General features: G+C 43.5%; 1 protein-coding gene across 2 annotated transcripts in view; it reads right to left on the bottom strand.

Annotated features, from left to right (window-relative positions):
* htr2aa (5-hydroxytryptamine (serotonin) receptor 2A, genome duplicate a) overlaps positions 1-12528 on the bottom strand; it is a 47885-nt gene that overhangs the window by 33248 nt on the left and 2109 nt on the right. The gene's annotated exons all lie outside the window — the stretch shown is intronic.

The raw sequence follows: 12528 nt of genomic DNA, 5'->3' as shown, positions 1-12528 counted from the left end.
GCTGAGTCAGGAGTGCACTGTCAGGAGAGGCAAACCAGGCAAATGTCTGGGGCCCCCTGTGGGCAAAAGGGGCCCCCAGTGGAAGTATCAGCCCTCTGTAGGTGCAGCTAGTGTCTGTTAATGTGAGGTGTTCAAGGAACATGTAAATTGTAGCTGCTACTGATAGCCTGCATGTGCAGCGTTTAGGGGACATGTGGTCTAATAATAATAATAATAATAATAATAATAATAATAATAATAATAATAATAATAATAATAAAGTCCATATTTATTGGAAAGAAGAGAAGTGAAGCCAAGGAGAAGCTAAAGTAAGAATTTCACAGTGCGAGGGAAGATGCAAATGAAATAAACACAAACAAGGTTCATTGAGCTTCTCCAGACAATCATCATAGACACACTCAGCTGAATCCAAATATCTGCTCACGTTACAACCCTGCACACATCCACACACATCCAGTATCTGACACAGTCACACGTCATAAAGCAGCATTTAGATGGCTGCACATGTGAGATGGTATTTGATGAGCTTCATCTGCAGTGGACTTGGACAGAAAAGAGGGTTTTCTCCCGTGAAACTGAACCGAATGTGCTGGATCCAAATTACAGCGCGCCAGAGCAGTGTGTCATCACAAGCCCTAATTATTCAACATTAATTATACACTGCGCTCAGGACTGAGGAGAAAAACTTTGCATGAGTGAACAGCCACAGCTCTCAAAATACAGATATGAGAGCTTTTGTGATTTCACTTCACTAGAGTTTTCTATACTATCAGCCCAAAGGGGCAGTTCAGCACTTCCAGAAACATACTCTTGTTTTGTGTGCTTTGTTTCTGGAGAGGTATGCTGCTAATAATGATCATGATTTTTTCATTCTCTGAGGACCACAAACCAAATTCCATTCACCTCTACTGTGGTGGAGAAAAAAGTCTCAGAGACAAATAAAACCAGAACGACCTGGTGTCAGCAAAGAAGTCACATCATTGTTTGTGCATTTTAATGTTTTACTACATTAAGAAAAGATTCATCAAGACAGAAGAAAGACATCAGAGTTGGACAGGTTGTGACTGCTTGTGGGAGATGGATGTTCACCGTCTGCTGCTGCAGCCACTGCGTCTCCCAATGTATGTGTGATGAGGTGAACATGAAGCCTCCTGCCAGTGGTGCGGCAGGTTCTTCTCTCTCTCCACATCAACAGCAGCTTCGCACATCCTTCATATTTCATGTGAACACAACAAACCTCAATAACAAAAGGTTGCATTTTAAGATAATTTAATTTTGGCAAAAATGAAAGAAACATGTTCAACATATTAGTGTATTAACCTGTATTCATCTTTTATTTTAAATAGTTATCTGTAGCGCTGCAGAGCAGCTGTCAGCTTTTATTCTGAGTGATTCAAAATGGGTTTGACTCCAACACTAACTGCTGCTAATTGTTGTGAATGTTGAGTGAACAGGTTGGTGGAGTGATGCAAGTGATGGCTCCAAGACAATTAATCCCCTCAGATTTTTTAAACTTTAAATTTACTTCGTTTTCCCGATGAAGATTTTTAGAGGTTTATCTCTCACTGCCAACGTCACACTCTCCATTATCTAATAATTTAACATTTAGGTCGTTATTCTATTTTACATTGAATATTTATTCAGTTTTAAGTCCAGTGCTGTGAAATCACCATCACTATACTAAATATTTCTGGAGAATATATATATGTTCACATTACACAGTTTCCAGCAAAAATATAATGAAATTTCAATAAAGTTAGAAAAGTAAGTGTGAACTTAGGTCCATTTAACCCCTAAAATAAAACTTACACCACCTGACTCCCCAAACATCTCCAGAACCAATCGGGCTGTTTTTTGCCTTCGTTGGACAGGACGGGAAACACAGGGATAGAGAGTAGGGGAATGACATGCAGCAAACAGACAACTGCCACTCAGGGAATTTACACCCATTTGATATGCACCCTAACCACCTGGCTACCAGGTCCTTACCTGGACCACTGGGGCCCGCAGACCATCCGAGGACCACATGTTTATGTTCAAACTCTCTAATTCACTGTGCATCAAACAGGTTGTGACATTCAGGTCCTGATAAAAGGTTTGTTTCCTGCACAGAGCTGCAGACCTATGGGCTCGTTTGTTACTCAGTGTTTCATATGTAATTAGTCATTTTAGTCTTTGTTCACCAGGCTTGTTAAAAACATGTATTTGTCGCTGTAATGAGACACTGGACAGACCCACTTGTGTCGTACATGTATTTACTGCACAGTGAGTTCAGAGTGTGCAGTCATCTCTCTCTCTTCTTCTCTCTCTTGTATTCCTTCGCTAACTTGTCTGTTACTTTGGTATTTTCCTTTCACATCTCAACCTTTTGTCCTGTTGTCTCACATCTGGCCAGCAGAGCCTGATAATGGCTCTGCCCTTTTCGGTTGCATCTGTTTCATTTTGTTCCGTCTGGTCATGCGAGAGGAGGAGGAGGAGGAAGGTTGCTGATTATAACGCCTGCTGCTGCTGCTCCTCTTGTTTTTGTCCGGGCTGCTTTGTGCGCCGCTCTGCAGCTCAAAGACTCACAAAACGAGAAAAATCTCCTCCATCTCATGCTGTTGAGTACAAATGGATGAGCACAACACTGGCTATTTTCCACTTGGGTCTCTCTATCTCGCCTCTCTCTCACTCTGCCCACATCCCTTCTTCATCCCCTCTTTTTCCAGGAGAGGAATTAGAGGTTATTTTTGCTTGGGGCGGTCAACTGCCTCATCAAGGCGACCAAGAAGAAGAAAAAGAAGAAGAAGAAGAAGCGTCTGAGGAGTTTTCACTGTTGTATAAGACCAGTTACACCCGCCCTACTTCTCAGAGTGAAGAGGGAGCTCCGATTATCGAGGCCTGAGCTGTGTCCAGAGCCCGTCAGCAGCCTTTATCTCTGATGGAAACGGACTCCGGAGCAACACAGAGAAGAATCTCCTCGGCCATGTTTGATCTTTTTAACCTTTTCTGCCTCTGTCGTCTGTTTGATGTCATTTCATCTCTGATGTTGATTCATCTGTTCCTTAATCATTTCATCATGTGAGCACTTTATAGAAACCCGCCCTGCTGCTGGGGACTGGAGAGAGCCATGAGCCGTTTGTTGGTCCAACACCATCCAGAGTCAGCCCCTCGTCCCCCCCCCGGGCTGATGCAGGTCATACGTGTCATAAAACTGATGCTTTTGTGGGTCATTGATGGTGAAACACACATTAATAAAGTTTGCTGATGCTGCTCCATGAACTGTGTGTGAGGACGGACGTTCAGGCCCCGGCTTGTTTTGTTCGGTTTGGATTGTGTTTAGTTAAGCCTGGTTCATGTTACAGGTAGTTCTGGTTCGTGCGTCTAACGACCGCTCTCCACTACTGTTATAATTTATTCATGTTGATTTATCTCTTATCAATAATTAGTTTGTTTGCTTGTGGGTGATCTGTTGTGCTCCTGAACGCTGCTACAGAGGAAATAAATTCATGACCAGTGAAAACCAGTTCACAGCAACAGCTGTCACACATGATGAGCTCAGAAACCACCTGAAGGTTGAACTTCACTTCGTCACTTTCATGCTGTGTGGTGAACTGAGCGCTGCAGCCTGTACAGGCCTGTAGCAGGTTCAGGACCGGGACATCTTTAGCATGAAGGCCTGTTTGTGTGTGAGTGTGCGGATGCCAGTGTTGTGTAGACCCCAGCTGTTGTTGCAGGATGTTTAGTCCCTGTTTCAGTCAGAGCTGCAGAGCCCGAGGAGGTGAAGGGACTAACAGCTCTGCTGTTATGACTTCTGCTCTATTTTCATCTGTTTCTTAATGAGGCAGTTCACTGCATGAATCACTAAACTTTATTGAAGAGTAAAACAATGAACCTGGCAAACTACAGAAATCTGATGAGCTATAATGTCTGAAAATCAGGAGGGAAAACAGAGAGAGGAGAAACTGCAGCCATAACTGTTCCCTAAACGTCACACCCTGAGGGTTCGTTGTCTGAAATGACACTGAAATAAAACCATCAGCTGTGTTGACTCATCAAATGAAGTTCACTGATTGTGTTGTATCTAAACAGCAGCTTTTCTTCTTTTTTCTTTTCACCCAGATTTTTCCTGCTGCTCTGGGATTCAGACTCCAGTGCTCCACCTCTCTCTTCAGAAGCTGCTCCCAGAACCAAATCCCTAACAAATCCCCTCACTTCATAAAGCTTCTCCGTTTTATGTTCACCACACCGGCTGCTGGTAGATCTCCCTGCTGCATTACAAGTGGCAGAACTGTCACGATTCCAGTGATATACCACTAACATGATCAATATTAATGTTTCAGTTTGGTATAAGCTCCAGTAAGAAGATCATTCATAAGGTGGTGGAGATCAAATCATTTTGCATCATATAGAAACACATGTGGACACTTGACTCATGTGACCTAATGTGCAGCTGCAACAACCTCCACTCTCCTGCCTCCATCATTAACGGGCCGGGGTATGTGCACAGAGACCTGGGTTTTAATTTCGGAGGAGACTGGGGGGGTCTGACCTCCCTAATTAAGACTTGAATCCCTCCAAAAGAACACAAAACAACACTTTGGGGGGTTGAAACATGTATATCCTTCTTCCCTGTAATATTACAACATATTTCCCATATTCATGCCTGGAAACATCTTGTACTACAATTTCAGACACCCCTAAACTGGACCGTACCATTTTTTACCCTTCGTCCTGTAGGTAACGGTCATTCTGCAGGTAATTGTAAGTAGCAGTAGCTAACTGTCTAGCTTGTTTAATACACTTTACTTCCTTTCCGTCAGAGTTTCACAAACTGTTAGAAGAACACTACAGACTAAAATATCATCAGATGCTGTAACATTAAAATGTCCCGTCATTGAACTAAAAGCAGCAATACCTCAGCATAAAGTGATGCGTTCAAAGACGAAGTATTAGCAGTGAAATGTAACCTACAGTAACAGTACCCATTAGGCAACAGAATGACTCCTGTCAGTGTAACTTTATATAAATGGGTAGTTGTGACATGAATCTGTAATTAATCTATATATCAATCTATTTAGATGAAATTAATTCAGCCATGTGGAGAGGGTGACCCAGGTGATCACTTCTCCCAACTTCAGTTTTATTTCTGCTTGTGCATATTTTTGTGTGTTTCATTTTGCAGTCACAATCCAGTCAGCCAGGTGATGATGAGATGGGGCAGGAGGAAGCAGCGAGACAGATAAACAAATATATTATTTAAGATTTTCTGAAGGTAACAGATGGTTTGACTTACAGGAGGATTTTAAATATTGTCATGTGTTTTTATTGGTTTAGAGATTAGTTAAATTAGAGGTTTTCCTGCCTCTTTAGCAACCGTTTCCTGATTAGACTGAACCACTCTGGGCTGAAAGAGACGTCTACTCTGCAATCAATACTTCAATATATAGATCTGACTCAGTGTATTGTTATGCAGGAGCAGTAATGGCTTCGACAGCTTAAAAAAAGGAAAGAGACGACCTCACAGTTACTTAAAAGCAGATGAAGGGAGTAAATAAAGGACAGATTTCTTGTTTTTGGCTTTAAAAGATTATTTGAAATGCACAGGATTTAAAGAAGAGAAGTGGATTTAATTCGAGGATGAATCACAGAGGAATCCACAGAAAAAACAGAGCCTAATCTTTTAAGTAAATCTCATCCTTCACAGCTGCCTGTCCACAGAAAGAGGACAAAACCCCAGGGCTTTGGAACAGCAGCATTTGTTTCCTTTGTGTCATACGTCCTCTGAGAGGAGAGCGGGAAGCCAGGAGTGATGGAGGATGGATGGTGGCCTTCAAAGTAAGAGAGAGGAAGGACATTAACCGGCTGACAGACATCAAAACCTCAGGGGGAGAGAGGAGGGAACAAATGAGGATCCGAACCCAAAATTCACAGAAATCAATGTGACATTAAGTCCTTCCTAAAGTGCAGAGGTGGGACTGAAGCGGGAACAGAGATCAGAGCTGGCAGACTGGGGACCTCGGCAAGCGTCCACTGGAATACTCTGTTCCCACAGGGCCTCTGTGTTTCACTGTTGCCTCTAGTGACCAAAGGCTAAAAGAGGCTGTACCTCCAGAGGCTCTGATTACTGAGCAACTGAATTACAAAAGTCCTATCCTGAGTGGACCTAGTGGGGGTGGGGGTGGGGGTGAGGCAAGCTGCTTCCTTTTAGGAGGCTGATTCAGTAAAGAGGTTTACAGAGGAAGTTAGAGATACAGCGACTCACTCTGGGTTTATTGATGCCCTGTAGTCATCTACTTATTTCACACTGTCAGCAGTAATCTGACGGCAGAAACAGTGCACACAAAATAGGATTGAAGAATTAAAACTAAGAATAATTAAGAACATGATAATCCCTTTTAAAGGACTAAGAATAACATGATCAGCACATCTAGATTGTTGCTGTAGTACATCGCGGACTGGGATCCTTTTAGGGCATTTCAGGTCTTTTATGACAGAGATACAACAAACATTCCCAGTCAGACTCAACCCAGCTCAAACTGGGAAACTGGGATTTCCATTAAAACACACAAACCAGATGTTTCATCTCTGGGGTTCCAGTAGAGATTCTTTTAGACAGACGACGTGGATATATCACCACATTGTTCCTTTGAGATCTGCTCTATATGTCCTACTTCCACATCAGCGTTTGATTTGTTTTATTTCTCAACCAAACCAAGGTCGTACTGTGACATTCCTGAAGCCTGCACACAGAGGAAGGAATCAGCTGATGTGAGTGGGATATGAGCACAAACCGTGTTGATTTTCTGCTTTAAATGCAGCAGCTCATTGTGAGCATGGTGATACTTCACTGCATTGGCCTAGTTTAGCGCAAAGATAGGAAGCAAAGATAGGAACCTCTTAATCTGTCGTTTTCCACCTAATACCTACCCACAGAGTCCAGAGGAAAATAATCACTCCGGTTTTTCACAGTATGAGGACAAGACATTTGCCACATTGCCTGAATTTCTGTCCAAGAAACCCCACTCCCGCTGCTTTTAAAACCACAGCACAGTGTTGCTGTGCTTACAAAGCTGTGCTACGCTCGGCTGAACATGTCCTGGATGTATCTCAACAGCAGCCAAATCCCCAGTTTTGGTGCAAGACGCTCTGTTTGAGGCTCAGTACTCACTCTTATCCTATCAAACAAATATCACAGTGGATAAGAGGAAGCGAACAGGTCATCTAGAATTATGAAGTGAACAAATTATAAGTGAACTGCAAATAAAGAATTTTGAAGAATTTGACTTTGGGAAGTTCATAAACATGGAAAACACCTGAAATCTCTGGTGTTTGAACTGAAACGTGCTGTTTCCAGAAGCTGTGATGAGGCGAGGCAGCTCAGTTTGATGAAGCATGTTAGCGCTCACACCGCACAGACACAGTGCTGGATATCTTTCACACTACAAATACCAGACATGGATCAACTGAGCGGTCAGTAAAATTAAATTCTGTGTGTATTGTGTTTCTCTGTAGTGGCCGCTCCTGTCAGCTCCTCAAACATTTCCTCTTTGTTGGTGTCGTTCTTACAGAAGCTACAAAAACTACGTCCCAGTTCAGGGACCACATCCTTCAGAGGCTGCATTTCAAGAGTCAGCGTCACAGCGGTGCCTCTGTCCCAATTTGAAGGCTGCTTCAAATGAGGCGGAGAAATGTGTCCTCTTAGTGACAGAGAGCCTGAGGATCACACTTTAAATGGAAGTATTTGGTTTCAGCTCAGTTCATTGGTACAATTGGCCTTAAACCCTCAAGTTTTTGTGAAAACAAGCTATGTGTTGTCAAGGCGACAGGAGCCGCACCTTGTGACGCAACAGTACGGGCGGGAACAGTTGGTGATGAAAGCTAGACAGTCTCGTCTCTGCGTCCTCCGAAGGCTGCGGTCTCTGAAGTGAGACATAGCTTAGGTCACGCTCTCCTTCTAAGGTAGGAGTGTAACAGCCATCTTAGAATTCTGGAATCTTTTAATTTGAAAAGTCCTTGTTGCTGTTGGAGACAGTGCTGGCACCTGTGTTTTCAGCGACTGCCTCACAGTAACGTCTGTTTACGATCAAGTCACAAAGGAGCGAAGAAGAAAGTCAGGTGACATTGTTGCATAACGTCAAAGTCCACATGAGGAGGAGGTCAACGCCACGTTGGACTTTAAAACAGCGTTTCATGTCTGACTGACAGTCCACGTTGGTTTCTTTTAACCACGACCGGCACCTTGTGAAACCTTTATCGTAGTGTAGCCACAGGCAGATGATGCTGCGCTGCCGTATGGCATATTGCTCTGGAGGGAAGCTACAAATGAGCTGCTTTGTTGTTTAATGTGCTGCTGAGTTTCTTTGTTATATCTATTTAAATATTGATTTAAAGTTCCTATAACTGCTCTGATGAACTTTCTTAGCGATGATAAATCTCTTCTTTGTCCTTGTGACACCGTACAATCCTGCGTTTGGTTGTGATACATGATGAAAGCACAGAACGAAAGGGAAAATGTGTGATTTCTAACTGTAGAAATTCTTTCAGCAACTAATCAACCCTGCTGACCTTCAACACAACGAATAAAGAACATCACCCGGGTCTGTTTGTGAGTTCCATGTTGAATATTCAAGTTTGCCAATTAACTAAGTTTCTCTCTCAAGGGTTCTGTCAGTTCTGTGGATCATAAAATGTTCACACTGCAAATTTAACTCAGCTCAGAGAGATTATTTCTGCCAGTGACAGTGCTGACATTTGCCAATGAAGGCCACAAATGTGATAAATTGCCAAAATCCTCTTAGCAATAACATCTAAATCTGCTGTATGGTGACTGGAGTCAGAGTCTAACACGGTGCAATTAGCCTTCAACTTCAAACAAACAGATGTATTTCAAAGTGTTGTCGATCTCTTCGGGGAAAATAAACATAGTCTCTGAATTTCTTCAAAGAAATCTGCAAAATATGCAGGAACCATCTGTTAAAAGAGGCAATGACCATCATTTCTATGTTTTAGACGGTAGATAATTGAATCAAGAGGCCCTCAGTGGTACATCCTCAACTATCATGGGTGCAAATTCTAGTCAAGTGAAACCCTAAGTTATTCAAGCTGTTTCAACAGTGGAGGGAGAGTCAGGAGGATTGTGTAAGGTGAGGAGACGCCTCAGTCTGTCGAGTTTATTATGACAGCTCATCTCTGGGGAACAGAAGATGAAAACAAGGCATGGGCGAGGAGACACAATTAAAACTTCACAGCAGGAAAAAGGTTATTTGCCTTTCATGTATAATAGACAGGAAACAGGCTTTGTCCAGTGTCCACTCAGCCTCACTGAGAGTTAATCCCATATTTCCCAAGATACTTGAAATGTTTGCTGTGGCCAAATAGATTTGTAGAGTCGAACAGGATTTTTAAATCGTTACTGGGCCTCCTGCCAAAGGGACCAGACAGGACAAACACATCATCCGCACCGTATCAGTGGTTGGCAGGTTCGCTGATATATATCTGCCCTGCTGGATACAGCCCCTCTTTCCTGAACTGTCACTGGACTTCACACGATATAAAGTGATGAAAAACTAGAAGAGGGAAGACTGACGAGCCCACAGGTCGTCTGTCAGCAGGTCACTATGACCCATCGTTAGGTTCTGTTGCTAGGCGACATCTAGTGGTCGTAGTGATGGTGACAGGAGCAAAGGGAAAAGTGTGGTGACGTAGTTTATAGAGCGACAAAGTCCACGTCAGGAGGAGGTTGAGGTGGATGGATGAATATGACCCAGGAGAGCGGTGTTTGATTCCCATGTGACAGGAGCAGCTTATGTTGTTTCTATTATCCATGACCATTCGTTGTTATTATTGTAACCATGACGACATAGACCGTCTGATGTTGAGGAAGAACTTATTTTAACCCAAATCACCATCTTTTCCTGAACCTAACCAAGCCATGATGGTTATTACAGTAACCATGGTGACCAATGTAGGTGCGGTCTCAGTACGGTCCACGTGTGTATAACTGTAACCATGAGAGGCTCTGTGAGGGACACCATGCCCAGGATGAACACCAACATGCCGATGTTTAGCATGATGTGCTAGCATAGTGGTAAAGTACAGGTATGAAAGCAAAGTATGGGACAAATTAAAATGTTGATCTGATGATGTCACTACAGTTGGGAGCTCAGTGATTGGATGACTCTTGCTGAAATCCCCCTTGGAGTCACAGTTTACTTCAGTTAATCAGTTTATTAATAAGTTTTGGTCCAGATGTCTGCAGCCCACCTGTGATCTCATGTAGGAGCATCGTTGATCTCATTGATGACCACACTGATAATCTCATCTTCACAAACTCAAACAGCAAACACAAACTAATCCCTGAATAACCACCCACAACCCCCCTCTCCATCCCATGATCACCTCTTTGGCATCAATAATAACCTTGTACACCCTGACTATCTCTGTGACATCCCCCCTCTGCCCTCTCACCCTGTAACAATGCTGAGTTTGCTCTGAGACTCAGCAAATGAATCAGAAACAACCGCAGCTGTGTAACAACACGAGGAAGTAATTGCAGCGAGCTTGTGTTTGGCGTCGGCGTGGCTAATGAGTTCTTTTGTCTGCTCATTAACGACGGAGGAAGGCAAGTCCTAAGCACTGGGGGTCGTTCTTTTAACTAATTTACCGCTGTCGTTCTCATGCAAATGAATTTGCTACTTAGGGCTTAAAGCTTCTTATGTGAGCAGCGGTGTGTGACAGAGACGGAGGGAGCAAGGATCAGCTGGAAATGGGCAACAGTGAAAGACGGTGGAAGGTGTGTGTGTCTGAAAAGGTTATCTGAGTGAGTGTGTGCGTGTGTGTGTGTGTGTGTGTGTGTGACAGATAAACAGAGAAAACGAGGGAGAGCAGAGGAGACCGGCAGCTTCCTGAAGCTCACAGAGCAAAGTATAAATCATCAGCCACCTGAACCAGCAGGAGAATGACGGCGGTGTTCAGATACAGAGTGAAGAGGGCAGAGCCAACGCCTCGCCTGACAGTATTCACACTGTAAAGACTTGTTACCCGTACTCGTGACACGGCTCTGGGGAGGGCAGCGTCACCTGGTCGATCCAGGTCCAGACTGGAATACTGTATCTCAACTGTCATTAAAATTTCATATTTATGTTCCCCAGAGGACGAATGCTCCTGACTCCTCCTGTCTTTTCCTCTGGTGTTGACATATGAGGTTCAGAGTGAAACATCTTGTCAAATGTTTCATGGACTGACAGGAAATTCACCACAGAGATTCAAGTTACCGGCAGTTCTCACTTACTGTAGTAAAGATTACACCTGTTAAGCACTGACTGAAATGTGGGTAAGCCCGCTGCCTGTCGAGTTTCTGTTCGGGCTGAGGACACAAACAACTGCAGGAAACAGAGTCATCACACAAAGTCACAGAGTACCCGCTCACAGACACACAGGAGGAATCTTATCCCCGGTTGCTGCTCCTTCACTGTTGGAGTGTCCGTGTGAGATGCTTCGAGTGCTGATTGCATGTTTTTAAAACTTATTTCGGGGCTGCAGCTCATTCTTTTATCCCCCGGTGCATGCAGAGTTTCCGGTCTAACAGCACCATGCTGGGCAGGTGACAGGTCCGTTTACACTGTTTGTGCAAAAATGAGCTTGTTTGTTTACCTGGGTGTTGTAGAGTCATTTGACTTGCGAGTGAATGCTGACTGAACAGCTGGGACGGCTCCAGCCCACCCAACAATCCTGCAGCCCTCTGAGAGGTTTCTTTCTTTGCTTCAATATGACAAGTGGATCCAGTTACTACATTACCCATGAAGCTCAGCTGTCAGCAACACACCAGGTATTAAATTCACCACCTGAGACTGGCAACACGAGATCAGTTGAGGTTAATTTGGACACATTTCAAGACAGATGCCATAACTTAAAACCGTGCATGACACAAGAGTCCTGTAACACCTGCAGATTTTCCCACAGTGAGGAGGAGTGGCAGTCATTAAGATTTCGTCATAAGAAATGGTCGTAATTAGCTGTAACAAATTCAACAGGGGTTGTTGTTGCAGTGAGAGCAAACATCTTCAGTGGCTTGTACAAAGGCTCTTATTAAGGTTGGTCCTGTGTTATTTTACAGACGGTGTCAAATCTAAATTTAAAACCTGAGAGCAAAGGTTCATTATTCACATTTTTAATTTACATTGTGTTCACATGGTGTGTATATCTAAATAATGCTTGATCAAATAACGACAAACTAATTGCAAATAATGAAGCTCTCATGTGTGGTCAGATGTTTGCATTAAGGGAAGGTGGAGGTGAAGTACACACCAAACACAGGTGGTGGGCTGGGGGGTCCTAGAATCAAGTGTTTGCCCCAGGGCCCCCTAAAATCTGAGTCCGGCCATGTTCCAGCTCTATGTAAAATCACTTTTTTTTCCCTCCTTCTTTCATTTCATTTCATTTCCATATACAGTGGGGTCCAACAGTCAGAGACCACTTCCCCAATAAGGAGGCTGCCTCTGTAAGTTTTACAGCTGCTGATTGATACAGCAGCCACATTATTGTCCT

Source organism: Trachinotus anak, unplaced genomic scaffold (genome assembly GCF_046630095.1).
Source record: "Trachinotus anak isolate AG129_WGS33_773 ecotype Australia unplaced genomic scaffold, CSIRO_AGI_Tana_v1 ptg000039l, whole genome shotgun sequence".
Lineage (NCBI taxonomy): Eukaryota > Metazoa > Chordata > Actinopteri > Carangiformes > Carangidae > Trachinotus > Trachinotus anak.
Note: the sequence above shows the minus strand (reverse complement) of the source record. Positions and strands in the feature narration are given on the sequence as shown.